The 17,813-nt window shown below is 36.7% G+C and overlaps 1 protein-coding gene across 31 annotated transcripts in view; it reads left to right on the top strand.

Moving 5' to 3' along the window:
- BBX (BBX high mobility group box domain containing) overlaps positions 1 to 17,813 on the top strand; it is a 280,471-nt gene that overhangs the window by 109,832 nt on the left and 152,826 nt on the right. For 27 of the 31 annotated variants that reach the window (XM_003776175.5, XM_003776174.5, XM_054551569.2 and 24 more), the window contains exon 3: positions 11,172 to 11,245. The gene's annotated coding sequence lies outside the window, so the exon portion shown is untranslated. Of the gene's footprint in view, positions 1 to 11,171; positions 11,438 to 17,813 lie in introns of all 31 variants that reach the window. The other 4 variants (XM_054551572.2, XM_054551568.2, XM_054551564.2 and 1 more) reach the window with 2 other exon arrangements.

The raw sequence follows: 17,813 nt of genomic DNA, 5'->3' as shown, positions 1-17,813 counted from the left end.
GGAGGACTGTAGTATGGAGACAAAGCGGGACCTAATTAGTTAATTAAAATTAAGTTATTTTCTAGCAACAGTGTTGAACTGTGTTGTAGATTTTACTGTAAACAAATAACCTTAAATTTCAAGCCTATTCAAGTGTATATCATAGACAATCTCTTGAAGATTCCCCAAAATTTATTATATGAAACTTGTTGCTGATGAGATTCATTGAAGGCTATAAACCATGATTCAGAATTGGAATCCAAAGTGTGTTACTATTCCTGTTACTGTTCACCCAGAAAAGAGAATAATTGAAGTTTGCTTTTACTCTTGTTATCAAAGCAGGCTCTGGCATTTCCAGAAACCTGTAAAAGCCTTGTTGATATAGCTAACGTTTGGAAATAAATCTTAGGTCTGAATTTACATTTAATGATTCCTTTCTATCCAACTTACCTCCAGAGAATAAACAAATACTTTTGTTGTTGCTTTTAAGTTATAGCAAGTACTCTCTTTGTCTGGAATCTGAGTAATGGTAGAGCTCAGTAGTTTGAAGTTTATGTTTTTGATTATGTGATGTTCATGTGTGACCATATCACATATATTAAATTCAACTTTTATGAAAGAGACCTGGGTCAAGTAAGTTGATATGAGGGATCTAGTCTAGTGAAGAAAATAATTATCATATATATTGTACGATACCCAACTCTTGGGTTCCTTATGACTATTACCATCTATAAAAGTAACTCAAACACTGTGCCTTTCCAAGCTATGAAGGTTTTATTTGAAAATTATATTTAGAATAGTTTGGGTATTGATATATTTTACTTTAACTCCTCAGAAATTGATTATGTTTTTCTGGAGGCATGTATGATAACTCTCACTGAAGCGAAACACCATATTCCAAATGAGTCCATGTTTTTATTTTGTATTATTTTTTCTGCTGAATCTAAGAAAACATATCAGGCCATAACCTTGCATGGGAAATGAATTGTGTGCCACTGTCCGCTTAAGTATACTGCCATACATAAGCAAATTTCAAGATATTGGAAATACCATAGAATTAGTTTTAGAAGTCAAATTAACATTTGCCAGTTTTTAGTATTTGTGTTGAAACCTGAAGCTTATCTTTATAGGAAATACAATTGAAGGAGAAACTGGTATGTGTAGTAAAAATTTAAAATCTAAACATCTTGACTTATTGAATATCATCATGTGCCAAAAATTTTGAATAAAGTCACTGAAATTAGGATTTGAAATAGAGTAAAATAAACCAGTACTCTCTTTCCTTTCTTTTCAGGAAGTATATATGTGGTTCAATATTTTCACCGTTTTTTTTTTTGAGATGGATTCTCGCTCTGTTGCCCAGGCTGGAGTGCAGTGGAGCCATCTTGGCTCACTGCAAGCTGGGCCTCCTGGTTCAAGCGATTCTCCTGCCTCAGCCTCCTGAGTAGCTGGGATTACAGGTGCCTACCACTACGCCCGGCTAATTCTTATATTTTTAGTAGAGACGGCATTTCACCATGTTGGCCAGGATGGTCTCAGACTCCTGACCTCATGGTCCTCCCGCCTCGGCCTCCCAAAGTGCTGGGACTACAGGCGTAAGCCACCATGCCCAGCCAGTACTTTTATTTCAACAAAACTGTTAATTGTTCTACTCTCTGTCTCCTCTCCCTTTGGGCACTGGGAATAATATAGCATAAACTTCGTATTATTTATTTTGCATGCTTTGCCGTGATTCAGGTTTCGTACCCATTCATCACCCAGCTGCAGTGTTCACAAAGATGGAATAAGCTGAGTGGCCAAGCCTTGGTAATATTTCTATACCTGAAACTCAGGTAGAATTAGGTCAGTCCCACTCAAGGAGCCATGGACTATTTTCCCAAAATATATATACATTCAAGGTACGTGGAGTATTTTCCTAAAAATGTAAGTGCCTTTACCAAGGAATGGGGGTGGGGGGGACTGTATGATGAGCAGGCAAAAACATACATGTCTGTAATTTGCTGCTTAAGAAAAACCAATATGGAAAATACACTTTTGTAGCTGATTATTCTGCTATTTAAATAAAGTTTCTACATGAGACTCCTTTTTAACTTGAAAGGTGACAAAATCTGATTTTGTTAATTATATAAGAGGTTAACATTTCAACATACTTATTAGCAGTATTAAGAACCATGGCTATTACAGGTATCTCTTTTTGCCATTTGCCTTGTAGTACTTATAATTGGTGCCCCCAGAGTTGTATAGCACTGATTTCTGTGGGTTACTACACTGGAATTAGTGACAAAGGATAACCCTTATGTCTACCAATGGAAATAGTTGGAGAATATTTCCTTTACTGTTTTGAATTGGCTTAATCTAGACTAAATGTTTTGTATTATTTTAAATATTGACTACTGTGGGAGCAGTGGAACTAATGCAGAGGGCATTTATTGAGGATTAATTATTGGTAGAGCATTTATATCGTAAAGAGGTTGTTACTGTAGAGAATGTGCTTAGTTTTAATGGAGAACATAATTTTAATTGGTACTAGGCGTTTCTAGTGCGGTGAGCATTTAAAGGAGAATTACTCTTCGTATATTCTCAACTGGCATTGGCTTGCTATTTATTCTTCAGTCAATATATAATTTTAATGTAGTTAGAATGTAATAAACTGGCATTAACTTTTTAAAAAATAATAGACTTTTTTTTTTTAGAAGTTTTAAGCTTACAGCAAAATTGAGTGGAAACTACAGAGAATTCCTCTATACTGTCTACACTGACATTAACTTTTTATTCTAAGGTATTTATAGGAATATTTAGGAACACAAAGAAGTATTTTACATGCTCACTTCTACAGCTAACAGGCTGTAGAAGGCATCTTTCTTTGCCTTCAGACTAGAAAGGAGAAATTGTTTTAGAGCCAAGAAATATTCTCTTACTGAGCATTGACAGTAAAAACTTAGGCCCTGGTTTTACGATACTTTTCCAGCTGAACGCTTCTGTAGAGGAACACAGGAAGAGTAGGGATGCATTGTAATCTGGTCTGGAACTTCCTGCTAGTCTGTGGATGACAAACTGCAGATCAAACGGATTGATCATATTCCAGAAGGCAGTGTGATACAGGGCAAATGTACTGACCATGGCAGTAACCCTGGGTTCTGGCCTACCTCTGCCTCTGTCTTGGCTGTGTGGTCGATGGGTTGAACTGAGTGGCTTCAAACTCTTATCTGCCTCCAACATTCTGTAATCCTGTGATTTCACAGGATGTATGATAGGGAAAAACATCAACTCCTACAAGGGCAGCAGTGTGAAGTCATGAGAAAAGCAACGTGAAGACCTGGGGTGTTGTCACAGCTCTATCATAAACCAGCTGATGGCCTTTTGTGTAGTCACTTAAACTTTCTGGGTCCTACTTGGCTTCAGCTGTGGAAATGTGATTGGACTTCCCTGATGGACTCTAAGGAAAGTTTCTTGGATTCCTTCCTTCCCTCCCTTCTTTCCTCCTTCCGTTTACTTTCTTCTTTCCTTTCATTTCCTTCCTTTTCTTTCTTGAGACAGGGTCTTGCTCTGTTACCCAGGTGGAATGCACTGGTGCAATCATGGCTCCCTGCAGCCTTGAACTCCCAGGCTCAAGCCATCCTCCCACCTCAGCCTTCCAAGTAACTGGTACTAACTACAGGCGCAAACTACCAAGCCTGACTAATTAAAAAAAAAAAAAAAATCTGTACAGGCAGGTCTTACTGTGTTGCCTAGGCTGGTCTCGAACTGCTGGGCTCAAGCAATCCTCCCACCTCAACCTCCCAAGTAGCTGGGACTATAGGTGTACATCACTATGCCCAGCAAATTTTTAAATATTTTGTACAGGCAGGGTCTTCTCAGTATGTTGACCAGGCTGATCTCAAACTCCTGAGTTCAAGTGATCCTCCTGCCTCGGCCTCCCAAAGTGCTAGAATTATAGGCGTGAGCCATGGAGCCCAGGCTGGAAATATGTTAGACACACTTGAAACAGGTACTTTTTCTGGACAGTACAGTTTTTTGTTTTTTAACAAGTAACATATGACCAGGCACGGTGGCTAATGCCTGTAATTCCACATTTTGGGAGGCTGAGGTGGGAGGACTGCTTGAGCTCAGGAGTTCAAGATGCCAGCCTGGGTAATGTGGAGAAACCACTCCTCTACCAAAATAAATAAATAAATAAATATATATATATATATATGTATACACATACACACACACACACACACACCCCCCCAAATTAGCCAGGCATGGTGGCGTGTGCCTACAGTCCCAGCTACTCAGGAGGCTAAGGTGGGAGGATCACCTGAGCCCAGGAGGCAGAGGTTGCAGTAAGCCAAGATTGCACCACTGCACTCCAGCCTGGGTGACAGAGTGAGACCCTGTCTCAAAAAAGCAAAGGAATATACTGTAATTTTTGATCATAATATGCTGTTAAATGACATTATTTAATGTATTAATAAGGGAAAATAAGAGATCACTGTCCTTTGCTTCTTGGAACTGAAGATTTTCCATTTAAAATTATGTGAATTGATAATGAATGACTTCCCTTTTTATCAAATGACTTTGGACTAAATTTTTTTATTAAGAATGTGATTTTTTAATATATTGCAAATTATTGCCAAATTATTGCTGACGTGAAAGCAGCCCAGGGAACACTTTCTTGCCTCAACAGGGGACAAGGTGGTCTTAAGGTTTCTCCAGTGGGTTTCATTTGCAGAACCCCTTCCTGAAGATGCAGGCTGATACCTAAAGAGTGTGGGTCAGGGTTTACTTCAGCTAACCCAGTCTCTGAGGGGTATCCCATGGGGCTGGGATTATCTTCACTGTTTATTTTCCAGCTTAGTTCTCAGTGGCTTGATAGAGCTTATGAGTCTTCCCAAAGATTCTGGGGCTTCCCTGTCATTATTCCTGATGTAGCTGCTGGCAAACACGTTTTTATACCCTTCCTGGAAGTGAAACTCTTTTTGCCTTAAATGTGCGATATCCCATACCTGAGAAGGTCTCATTGATACAATTCATAGGAGTTTAAAAGCGGCATCTGACTGGACTAATGCCTACTCTTTTGACTTCTCCACTTGTGGAAACTGCAGACATTCATGGTTCCACCATGGTCCCTGCAGCAAAAATCTTATGGCGCGTGCTCATTATAATAAGATGTCTATATTATTAAATCAGCTCATGTACATTGAAATTGGTAGGGTTAAAAGTGAGACTGTCAGAATTAAACATATATGAAAGCCATCTAAATTAAAATAAAATCTATGGTGAAATAACACTTGAGAAGTAGCAATTCATTCAGCACCCAAATGCTGAGAATAGTCAAGGCAAACTTAAGTGTGTTCACAATGTAACTTTATTAAATGCTTTTCTACCCCTTAGTTTTATCTCTAATGAGATTACTGACATTTATTGAGCACTTATTGTATAGCAAATGCTTTGAATTTATAATATCTTCTAATAATTCTGAAGGCAACCATTAGAGATGTAGGGATTGTTATCCCAGTTTTGCTGATGAGGAATAGAGGCTCAGAGAGGCTTAGGAATTGGCCCACAATTGCAGGGTGGTAAACCTAAGGCCAGTATGCTTAGTATAGCACCATGCTGCTAACATTACTCTGCTATTTAGGAAACTATGGAGAGAAAAAAGAACAGATCACATTGCTTTCTCATTTGCCCACATTTCATGTCCTACTTTCTCATGTGAATCCTGTACTTCAACCAGATCTGCTGCATATGACTCCTATCCCTTCCAGCAAGTCATGCTAGCTTTAGTATTGAACCTTTGCTCATCCTGTGCCTTTAACACTCTCCTCCATCTTGTCTGTCTGTATTCCCAATTGTCATTGGTTCTTCAGGTTCCAGTTTTATTCATCTCCTGTGTAGAGATCACCTGCTATATTCTAACTTTAAAAAATTTCTTTGCTTACCATTTTGACATTTATTATGTATTATGCTATTATTATTTAGCTTTGTGTGTTTGTGTATGTGATTACCCAGCTAGATCTCATCAGCTTTAAGAAAGCAGTAACTATTATAATAGCTCTTTTGTTGTTGTTTTGTAAGATGGAGTCTTGCTCTGTTGCCCAGGCTGGTGTGCAGTAGTACAATCTTGGCTACTACAACCTCCGTCTCCCGGGTTCAAGTGATTCTCCTGCCTCAGCCTCCCAAGTAGCTGGGATTATAGGCACCCAACACCATGCCCAACTAATATTTGTATTTTTAGTAGAGACAAGGTTTCTCCATGTTGGCCAGGCTGGTCTTGAACTCCTGACCTCAGGTGATCCACCTGCCTTGACCTCCCAAAGTGCTGGGATTAACAGGCATGAGCCAGCGCACCCGGTCTGCTAATAGCTTTTGCAGTGTTAATGCATAGTAGGTTAGTAATTTCCCAAACAGTAAAAGACTACATCATTTGCCTTGCTATTCTGTTGGCATGTAGGTAGGTGGTACGTAATTTCTTTTCTTTCTTTTTTTTTTTTTTTTTTTTTTGAGACTGAATTTCACTCTGTCACCTAGGCTGGAGTGCAATAGTATTACCTCACCTCACTGCTACCTCCACCTCCCAGGTTGAAGCGAGTCTCCTGCCTCAGCTTCCTGAGTAGCTGGAACTATAGGCCCACACCATCATACCCAGCTACTTTTTGTATTTTTAGTAGAGATGGAGTTTCACCATGATGCCCGGGCTGGATTTGAACTACTGAGCTCAAGTGATCCACCTGCCTGGGCCTTCCAAAGTGCTGGGATTATAGGCGTCAGCCACCATGCGTTGCCGGTCATTTTTAAAAATAACTTTATACTTGGTTCAATATTGAGTACTGAAGGGGAGAGGATTTGCAAATATTTCATCTGCTGTTATAAAGGGCCCATCTGAAACAATGAATGCTGGAGTTTTTGTCCCTGCTACCTAGTGTTTTCTGATACTTTTTTTGGAGAATCCAAACAAATGGACAAATCTGTAATTACTTAATTACTATGGTTTACTGCCAAATTATCTAGGGAACTCTTAAGACATATTTGCCTTTATTACTATATTTAATGTTTTTCAACTGAAAGGCTCTGGGAGTAATGAGGAAATGCCAAGGTAGGGGTGGGAAGGTGACAAAGAGGTCATTCAGATTTGCATTTCTTTTGAGAGATTTCCATCCTCAGTATGGCTGACATTGTAATTTCAGTTAAAGATTGGTGCCTAGCCAGAAATGCCTGTGAAACAGCTGTGGTTTAAGCTTCAACTGTAAAAGACAGACGGGTGATTTTAACAAAAGTTTTGTCTTTATTCATAGTTTATGTTGCCACTTTCTTTATTTTATATGTGTGTGTATGTGAGTGTATATATGTTCCTGCAGTTATCTTTCTCTATATGAAGATATTTTATTTCAGCAAATGATTTAACTAGAGATCAGACTGTCAGTTTATCATTTCTAGGCCTTTAGCCTGTAGTGGACAACAGTGACCTGAGGCATGGAATTCATTGGCCAAAATTGCATAACGGTTGGTATAACAACATCATTTTCAGTACTATAAATTGCATAATGTGTCTGAGGCCACTGTTGGGAATAACAGAATATATAGAGTGGGAAAGGGTTATACACACCCAGGACAGAGAAGGCTTTAATTAAATCAACAAGAATTTTTTGACTACAAACACAACTACATTCTATTACATGGAAGTAAAAGCTTGGTGATGAAGTTCATTTTATCAACATGTAGTATATAAAATAGTGAGTCAAGGAGAAGATAATAATTGTATCCATATAAAGATGGAGAAGTAGTTTTAAAAACTTGCATTATAAAGTGGAAATTGGAATACAGTACCTACTGAGGAAATGGAGGAAGCCAGGAAGGTTTTGTGGAAGAGTGGGTATTAGAACTCCTCGTCTGTGACCTGTACTTTCTTGGGGTCTCAGAAGTCATGCTTGCTCTTAGATTAGAAATACAGCCTCTTTGAAAGCATACATGTAGTTGAAAGCAATAATTTAAAAATTTGCTTTTTCATTCCCTACCTTCCCCCCTTTTTAGGTATGAAAGCATGAGTATTCTGTTTTCCAGAGGATGAGGAAAAAATCCTTATTTCCTTTTTCTAGCAGTTTGGCTATTTTTGTTGTTGTTTTTACTCTATAAATGGAGAGGCATGTGTACCATGCGTGGTATCATGCCCAGCAGTTTTTTTTTTTTTTTCATTTGAATGTAATTGTTCCTTAGCAAATAATTGCAGTCCAGAATGACTTTTATTGAGCTTGATTGAATTAGGGGTATGTATGAAAATGAGTTAGTTAAAGCTTAATCTATTACCCAGAGAATTGATGAAAACATCAGAAAAGCAGTCATTCATGGGGATTAAATATTCTTCTGTGTAAGTGGGCAACATGGTTACCTCGGAGTCCCTTCTGCACTGACTAGGTAGTGGTGACATCAGGGTGCAAAACACAGTTTTGGCATACTAGGGGATTTTGCAATGATGTGACTTTGAATGTTATGCTGGACATTAACACTAATTGGGAATCTGCCTCATTGTAAGAGGTGGCACCTCACCTTTTTTAGTATAAAAAGCTTTTTAAAACAGCACCTCAAGGGGGAGTGTGAGAGCTGTGTCAAAAAGCCAGTTGCTTCAGCATGTTTCAGTGGTGGTTTAGGCCACGTCTGTAAGATAGGTTTTTCAGATGCCAAGTCAGATGCCCTGTTTGTAAGGGACAAATAATATTTAATACATGGCTGTCCCACCTGCCATTATGAAGTTTCTCAGAGGGAATCCTGAGCTGTGCCAGATCAATGCTGGCTAGGACTGGGAGGGGGGTGTGCAGTGTCATGGGTGGGAAGCAGAGGCCTTGAAAAGGGAAAGACAAGTTCCTAATGAGGCAGTGGAGCTAATCACCAGGAGTCAGGAAGCCAAGGCTCTGTGGGGGTGATTGGGGGTTGAAAGTAAGCCAAAGTGGGACCCAGAGAACACAGACAGGTACCAGGTGGCTCAGATGAAAATCTGCCCAGGCGTTGGTCTCAGGGCAAATTCAAGTCACCGTTCTATAGGGTTGTGCTCATACTTAGGGCATTTCCCCCTGCTGGCCCACCTGCCTTTCTGATACCTCACATCACCACTCATTTCTGTCAAATCAGAACACTCTCTGAAATACTACTGATTTAAATGCAGACCAGCCTATGCTGCAACTGCTTTTGTGAGGCTACTCATGTGGCCATTTGTAATAGCCAGATAAAATTTGGAGTGTTTCTGTTTGGCTATAAGAGAACTCAATGGCAGTCTATCACAGGCAGGACCCTCAGCCTTGAAACTGATGTCTGCTCTGTGGCTGATTTCCTGGCTTCTTGAGTCTACCATGATTCCTTCGTTATCTTAAGAGAGTTAAAAAACCCATATTGGGCAAAGCATAGCCAATCTCCTCTCTCACCCCTCTGCTACTTTATCCATAGATAGTTGCATCATGGGTAATAAATTATTGAACAGTTATCAAGACAAAGTGCAATTATGGTCAACTTTTTGGAGTATATTCAATTATATTAATAGAAACAAATCTCCAAGAGTACCTGAAGATTAATGAGTTTATCTTTGAGCTCCTGAAAGAACTTACGTATATAGGGATGTATAGGGTATTTTATTTCTCAGATAGCATATATTCACTTCTTAAAGAGAAAATCCTTAAACCAAAATAAGAATGAAACTCACACTGTCAAAATTAATGGTAGACTTTCTTATTCCAATTTTGGCAGTACAAATTATATATATATTTTAGATTATACCAGTTTATTTACTTGATGTTTATTTACAGTTATTTACTTCATATTTACTCATCTATTTCATAATGTTTAATGGTTCTTCTGTATACTTTCATAGATGTATATGAAAAAGAAGTATGTGAATGTGATAGTATTATGAGATTTTCTTTAAAAATATTTTTGTTATTTATATGTTGCCTATTTTATGATAATAATAGACTTTGATATCATTTATTTCATCAGTGTTTGGAATTGGCATGCGCTTTCCTAAACTGTAGTAAAAGTGTAGACATTTGATTTGAAAGTATTCATATGTGTCCTTTATAGTTTGCTTCAAAGATCTGGATTTATTCTTTTATCTATGCCCTTGTTTTAAAAAATATGGATGAATGAGTAGTATCTTGTGTGAAGCCACATGAGACCAATTAATACTTTATTCATTCTTTCCAGCTTTTGTTTTTGTTAATAGCATGGGGTGGCAACTGAGTCATCTGATTCTAGATAGGATTACTCAGATGAATCATTACATGTTTTTGGTATTTAATGTGAAGAGCCAGTTCTTCCATATCAAAGTGGCTTGTTAGGAAAAAACTTAAGCTAAGCCATAAAATGACTGATAGTATATTGATAGAGCCATAAGCCAGAAAGTGATATCCAATTTTTACAGTGTGTAGCTTACAGATTGAGAAGAAATGTATTGTCATAATCTGCCTAGAGCAGGGAATTGCTTCTGTTAGTTGAGTGTGGATTTAGTTTCACCACTGAAGCAACCTAAATTTGTCTTACAAAGAAACATAAATGATAACTTTTGAATTCTTAGAAATGATATGGTTTAGGGATATATATTTGCAGTGTTATTAAAATAAAATATTCCATTTAATTTACATGTACACCATTTCACTGATTTTGATCTTATATTTACTTCATCCTTTATCCTTAAAAAATAAAAATTATTTTCTATTTGTCCCCTTCACCCCAGGCTGCTTTCTTGTTTGTTCGTTTTTACTATCTTGCCCTATTAACTTCAAGATATTTAAAAGGCAAATCATAAGTATTAATATCTGAATCACAGTTTATCTAGTTGATATCTAGTCATTTAAAATAACTTGAATTTAGTTAGGGTGTCAATTTAACTCCATGTTTTTCCAGGGGATTTGCCTGTAATTCTACACTTAATTATAGCCAAAAGGCCGAGAAGTTATTGCCCGTGATTAATTCTTAGTATGTGTAACCTTAATCTCAGAATTTCCATTGAATAATTTTAGTGACTGTCTTTGTTAAAATTGAAAATAGACACTTTAGGCCACTTTCTGTAACTAGCATTGGCATAAGGATATTTGCCTCATGTTGGTTGTTTGGCTGGTAATTCATTTTATTTGGAGATTATTTTGCTAAAGAGAATGAGTGTCAGCTTTATTTGAAAGGCCTTCCTGGCTCACCATTTTAACTACTTTTCTATGGGTCCTTCACAGAATCCTGCTGCATCACAGAAGCTGGAAGTTCTGATGTTCCACTGAAATCACAATGGAAAGTCTTGACTTGACTGGTAAGAGCTGTCGTGAAGGTACATCTTACTTACCTGGAAGCAGTGAGGCAGTCAAGAATTATGTGCTGTCAGAGCTGGTCTCAACTTTTCCCCATAATCCATCTTGATCAAGGAAGTGTGATCATTGGATATTTTTTTCTTGTTAATTTTATTATTTTTTAAAGTGTGACTTTTATTAATCTCCATTATCAAGTAAGTTAAATTTTCTTTTAAAATCATGAAAATGTTAAAACTAGCTGTTTCAAAATCTCTGATTTGTTTCTCCACAGTAGTGCATTATTGGTGAAAGGCAGTTTTCTAAAGTCCTAGATACTAAGAGGTTATATACCTAAATAGCTATTAGATTGATCTATTCCCCAAAAGCTGTTTTTTGTACTGCTGTTGGCTTTAATTGAAAAATGAATGAGTATCGAAGCATTATGGAGGTTTTCTTACCTGTTAAAAATAATAGAGGTGGGTGTAGCTGCATCTTGAAACCACTTTATATGTGAAAACCACATAATGAAGGAAGAAGTTGAGATTTTAAAATATATACATGTGCCAAATTATATAAAACTCTGAAACTCACAGATACTATAATTGTCCTTTTGTATGTTAGTTATTTTCAAAGCTGTTGTTTTAGGGGAAAAATTTTTTTAACTTTAATGTCTGGCAATAATATTTTGAAATTAGTTTTAATAATAATTACTTAAATGCATAGAGTTTTCCCAATCTGGGAATCAGATGTGGGATTGCTTTACTGGTATCTGAATACTTTATGGTGAACTGATGATTTATAAGGCTGAGGAAACTGTTGTGAATTAAAATGAGCAAATATAGTAAATATTGTTTAGTTATAGTTTTCAGGAAAGGAACTTATTCTTTAACTTTTTAATTAAGATTAATCCGAAACCTTTTCTATTTTAAAGTATATTTGGTAGCTTATTACATCTGTCTAGATTATGTGTCTGCCTTCCCCTTTTGGTAACTGTATCACTGAATGTTGCTTCTATGATGTCGGTATAAATGTAAGGCCTCTGAACCAGTCTCCTAAAAGTCATTGTCTAGGATTGTACACATAGTAAAATGTATATGATTTACTTGAATGTGTATTTATAATAGGTCATTTAAACAACAACAAAACCTTAATGCCAGTGAGAAGATTGGAATTTAGTTATTGTTTTTCTTCTTCACTGTGCTATCCTTCAAGGCACACTTGTTACAAATATTAATACAAATTCTGAATTTAAGAATGCCAGCCAGAATACACTTAATTATGGTTTTATTGAGTCAGCAGTATAGACTATGGAATTTTCAAAAATTGATCCTGAAATTTCAAGTATGTTCTCATTTGCTAATCTAAAAGAGAGTTGAGTATGGTGAGGTTTAAAGAAAATGGAATTTGTGGCAGTATTCTGAATTTGCTAAATATGAATACATATACAAAAAGCAAAGCCGGACACTTTATCTGACCTATTCAGAAAAACTAAGTAATGAACCAAGATTACCATGGCAGATTTCACTAAGTAGCCATCTGAGCAATGATTTCTGAATGTTAATCAGATTATTGCAATAGAATGTTTTATTGAATATAAGCAGAAATTGACAGAAATTCACACTGCTGATAAAATTTAAAATGGAAGCTTAATTGCAGATGGCTAAGACTGCATACTTTCTAGCTGACCTATATGCTTGTCTTAAATGCAGTATTAACTGAGAAATAGAAAAGATGCCATACAAAAACCAGGAGTAATTGAGGAAACAAATCCTAGAAGATGTTACTTGGCAAAAGGATGCCAGGGTTCAATAAATCTGGGAAACATATCAGTCAACTTAGTCAATTACATTTCAATATCAGAAGAGCCTCCAAATCTTAGTGGTTTATGGCAATAAACATTTATTTCTTATTTATGTTCATGTCCCTGATTAGTCTCCTGCCACTCTGCTCTGTGTCCTCTTCATTCTTGGACCAAAGCTGAAGGAGCAGTCTTTCTGGCATGTACACTTCTTGCAGAGGAAAGAGAAAAGTGATGGAACTATGACTCTTAACAAGGCTGCTTAGAAGTGGCACATGTCATTAACTCTCATATTTAATTGGCTAGAGCATGTCACAGGGTGAAACCTGCATCATGTGAGAGAGTGGCCTTGTAAGAGGGGATAGGGAAAAGACTGATAGGGAGAAACAGTACGTATTTTAACTATTATATCTACAAAATACCATCTACTGCTTTTTTAGAGACAGAATGCACATAATGTATTAAAGATTCCTGGAAGTTCTTTGGTAAATTAATCTGTTTAACATGTCAGATTATTTGACCATGAATCCTTTTGTTGTTATGTGGAATATTGTCAGTGACAAGTTTTAAGGATACAATTCAAGAGTTTCTTGATGTTTTGAACCTTACAACTTTTCCTAAAACTTAGGAAAAGTTTCTAATATGCCATTAGAAACTTTAAGACTTAACATTATTCTTTTATAGGTAATTTTAAAGTGAATAAAAATTACTGCAAACTGGACCCTCTGTAATTTGCATACAGAATTAGAGAAAGGAAATATGATACTTAAAATAATTCTTTTACCTATGTATAATAGGTTACAGAACTTTGACAGATACTACCTAATTTAATATAGGATGAGAATGAGGAAATGGGTACTTTGCTTTTTCCAGTAGTAATATATTAATCGTACTGGATATAACGGTAGCCAAATGCCTTTGTCTACTTAAGTTCAATTTCAAGAATCATTCTAGTGATGAAGAATGCAGACACCATAGGGAGCTTAACAGTTGCATCCGGGAGTTTTCTAAGATACTCTACCTGAGGTCACATTTACTATACAGTGACTTTTGCATTATTATTATCTCTTAAATCTTCTAGAAAATTGTTAGCACATAGAACTCCTCAGCCAATAGTGGTTTTATTCATCTCACAGTATTAAAAAACATTATTATCAAACTTGTGTGGATTAAGATGGTTGATTTAAAGATCCAGTAGTATATAAACAATGCTTTGTGATAGTTTATAGTTCCTTAAGATTGGGAGTAAGGAACATGCTTAGACATCTGTATTAGTCTGTTCTTATGCTGCTAATAAAGACATACCCAAGACTGGGTAATTTATAAAGGAAAGAGGTTTAATGGACTCACCGTTTCACATGGCTGGGAGGCCTCACAATCATGGCAGAAGGTGAAGGAAGAGCAAAGGCACATCTTACGTGGCAGCAGGCAGGAGAGCATGTGCACAGGGACTCCCCTTTATAAAACCATCTGATCTCTTGAGACTTATTCACTATTACAAGAACAGCATGGAAGAAAACCCACCCCCATGATTCAGTTACCTCCCACCAGGTCCGTCTCATGACATGGGGATTAGTACGATTTAAGGTGGGATTTGGGTTGGGACGCAGAGCCAAACCATATCAACATCTGCATCTTAAAAAAAAAAAATAAGGTTAGAAGGCAAGGCACTATAGCAAAACATGGGTTTTGGATTCAGATAAATCCTAGTTTTGGCACTTTTTAATTGAAAGCATTTGGGTGATTATATTTGACCTCTCTGAAATGTTGTTTTCTCGTTGTAGTATAGGGATAATGATCTCTACCTTGTAGGATTGTGAGAATTAAATGAGATAATTGGGTTAATTGCCTGAAAAGAGTCCCTGGCACATAGAAGCACTCAAGAATTAGTAGTTTGAAAAAGAAAGATGTGATCAAAGTTCAAGAATCTTGATACCCTGTACCATACCTCCGATAGACATCTGACAGTGCATATCTAAAATGTGTTTGTTTTTAAAAACATATGTCCACACACCTGCTAAGGGTTTTTAAAAAATTGTCCTGAATGCATTATGCATTCTTCTTTACGTCTACCGGAAATTGGAAGTGGCTTTATCCTTACTGCTGAGAGAAAGAGTGAGTCCTGTAGAAATATTCGTTACCCCATGATCTAATAATGAACTTCTTGCCACTGGGAATTTAGAAGTCCCAAGGACAGAGTGATGGTCGAAAGTTCATATACTTTATGGCTTTTACTCTGTATATTAATAAGGTCAGCATTAAGTTGCAAAAAGGATCTAATTTTATATAGTCTTGAGGCAAACTACAAGAACTGAAATTTTTTTCCTCATATAGAGGAAATACTGTTTGGTTTCAGAAGAAATAGGCATTTCTATTTTAAGATTTTTATGGTACTGTTCTCCAGTGTGAAGGTTTAATTAATTTAAATTCCTTAAAGCAGGGGTCCCTGACTTCCTGGGCCTCGGACTGGTACTGGTTCATGGCCTGTTAGGAACCAGGTTGCACAGCAGGAGCTGAGCATCACCTGAGCTCTGCCTCCTGTCAGATCAGCAGCGGCATTAGATTCTCATAGGAGCCTGAACCCTACTGTGAACTGCATGTATGAGGGATCTAGGTTGCATGCTCCTTATGAGAATCTAATGCCTGATGATCTGAGGTGGAACAGTTTCATGCCCAAACCATCCCCCCCACCTCCCCTACCATTCGTGGAAAAATTGTCTTCCATGAAACTGGTCCCTGGTGCTGAAAAAAACATGGGGACCACCGCCTTAAAGAACTTCTCTATTGACATTGTCCCCTTATACTTTCAGAATCAAGTACAACATAGTAATATCTTTTATGATTCAAAGCCTTATGCTTTTTCTAAAATGACTATTTGTTTAATTTTAAAATAGCACATGTATATAAAAATGGTTTTTTGGGGGCCTGGATTAGTCTTCAAATTGTTCCAGGCTCTTCTCTTTATAAATGGAGTATCTTTGTAACTATTAGTTGCTTATTCACCTGGATTATTGGTAGAGTAAAACCACCTCAAAAAAAAAATAAACTCTTCATCTTTAGAGGTTGTATTAGTTTGCTTGTGTTGCTGTAACACATAAAAAAAAAGTGTCAGACTGGGTGGTTTAAACAACAGACATTTATTTTAAGTTGAAAGTTCTGGAGGCTAGAAGTCAGTGATTAAGATGCTGGAAAAGTCAGTTTCTAGTGAGGTCTGTCTTCCTGGCTTGTACCGCCAGAAAGGGCCGCCTTTTTGCTGTGTCCTTACATGGCCTTTCCTCTGTGTAGGCAGCGAGCTCTAGTGTCTTTTCCTCTTCTCATAAGTGCACCAGTTCTTTGGGATCAGGGCCCCACCCATATGACCTTGCTTAACTTTTATTTCCTCTTTATAGGCCCTGTCCCATCACATTGGGGACTGGGGCTTCAACATATGAATTTGGAGCGGGACACAATTTCATCTATAACATAGGTTTTTGTTTTTCTTTACCAAAGAATGAAGTAAAAGTGTTTTAAAAAATACTTTCTACGTGATTTAGTCTATAAACAAGATATCTGGTTCGTTACAGTCTTCTAAGATTCTAAAAATATCTTTGATACTTTTGAGGAGGGAGACGTTTGAAATTGCTGAATTCCTGTTTCTTCCACTTTGAAGTCACCATCCATGAAAATAAGGTTCTTACAAGTGAAAGAATTAAGTCTAAGAACTTGAAAATGCAAGTGATTTATATAATGGAGGAATTACATCATTGTAAAAATTGGCTTCCATGTGTATTTATTGTTATCTAGGAATACTAGGAATGTATTTGAAAATTAAGTTGAACAAGATAATTTACTCTTTTGGGTTATACCTGTTTCTGTTTACTGTATCAAGCCAATTCACGTTTTGTAAGGCAATATTCTTTTACTTTGTGAATCAGTTGAGAATGCAAACAAGGAAATGGCATATACTTAAGATTTTTGGTAAACAGAAAAAAAAAAAGATTGTGTATTTGAAATAATGCCAACAGAAGTCAGGGAGTCCTAAGTCTGATAGATCTACTTAGTTATTGTCCTGTCTCCTTACCTGCCTTCTTTCTTTTTTCCCCTTTTTTCTGATATCAGCTTCTAAATTAGGTAATGGATGCTTGAATTTCTCAACCTGCCTTATTTTGTTGTTGTTGTTGTTATTTTGTTTTGTTTTAGGCTTTTAGCAGCCTGTAGCCATGGTTTTTAGTTTCTGTCTCTAGTAAGCAGAAAAGAGGGCTGAGGAAGGGGCTTTACTGGTCCAATCAGAAACAGAAACTAAGAACCCATGACTGAATTCTCTCCCTTGGACACCTAAATGCAATGTCTGTATAGTACTTCTTTCTGTTATATAGTCTTTTATAACCTGCTTAGTTTAATTTGCAGTTCTTTTTCTATTAGGTAAGTCAGTTGATGGGTGCTTGGGATTAGTGCTGAGTAAATAGTGCATTAACTTGTGGGATATTGATATAGGCTCAAATGAACTTACCTTGTTTCTTCTTTGGACGATTTTTTTGTGTGTGTACATATGTGTTTCTGTGTGTTCTACATCACTAGAATAATTTTAGTTTCTAGTGATTTGGCATTTGTCTAAAAAATATAATCAAAAAAGGAAACAAACCTTTTAGACAAATACTTTTATGTAAACATAATTTTAAATTCATTTGTAAAATTTACCAGTTTTTCTGTATACTTGCAGACTAAAGGATATGTTATTCAGCAGTGATATAATTTTAATCAGTTTGTCAGTTTAATTGTTTTGTCCACTTTTGATTTCAGTCTTCCCTAAAAGC

Source organism: Pongo abelii, chromosome 2 (genome assembly GCF_028885655.2).
Source record: "Pongo abelii isolate AG06213 chromosome 2, NHGRI_mPonAbe1-v2.0_pri, whole genome shotgun sequence".
In the NCBI taxonomy this organism is placed as follows: Eukaryota; Metazoa; Chordata; class Mammalia; order Primates; family Hominidae; genus Pongo; species Pongo abelii.
The sequence above is the reverse complement of the archived record's forward strand: the minus strand, read 5'-3'. Positions and strand labels throughout refer to the sequence as shown.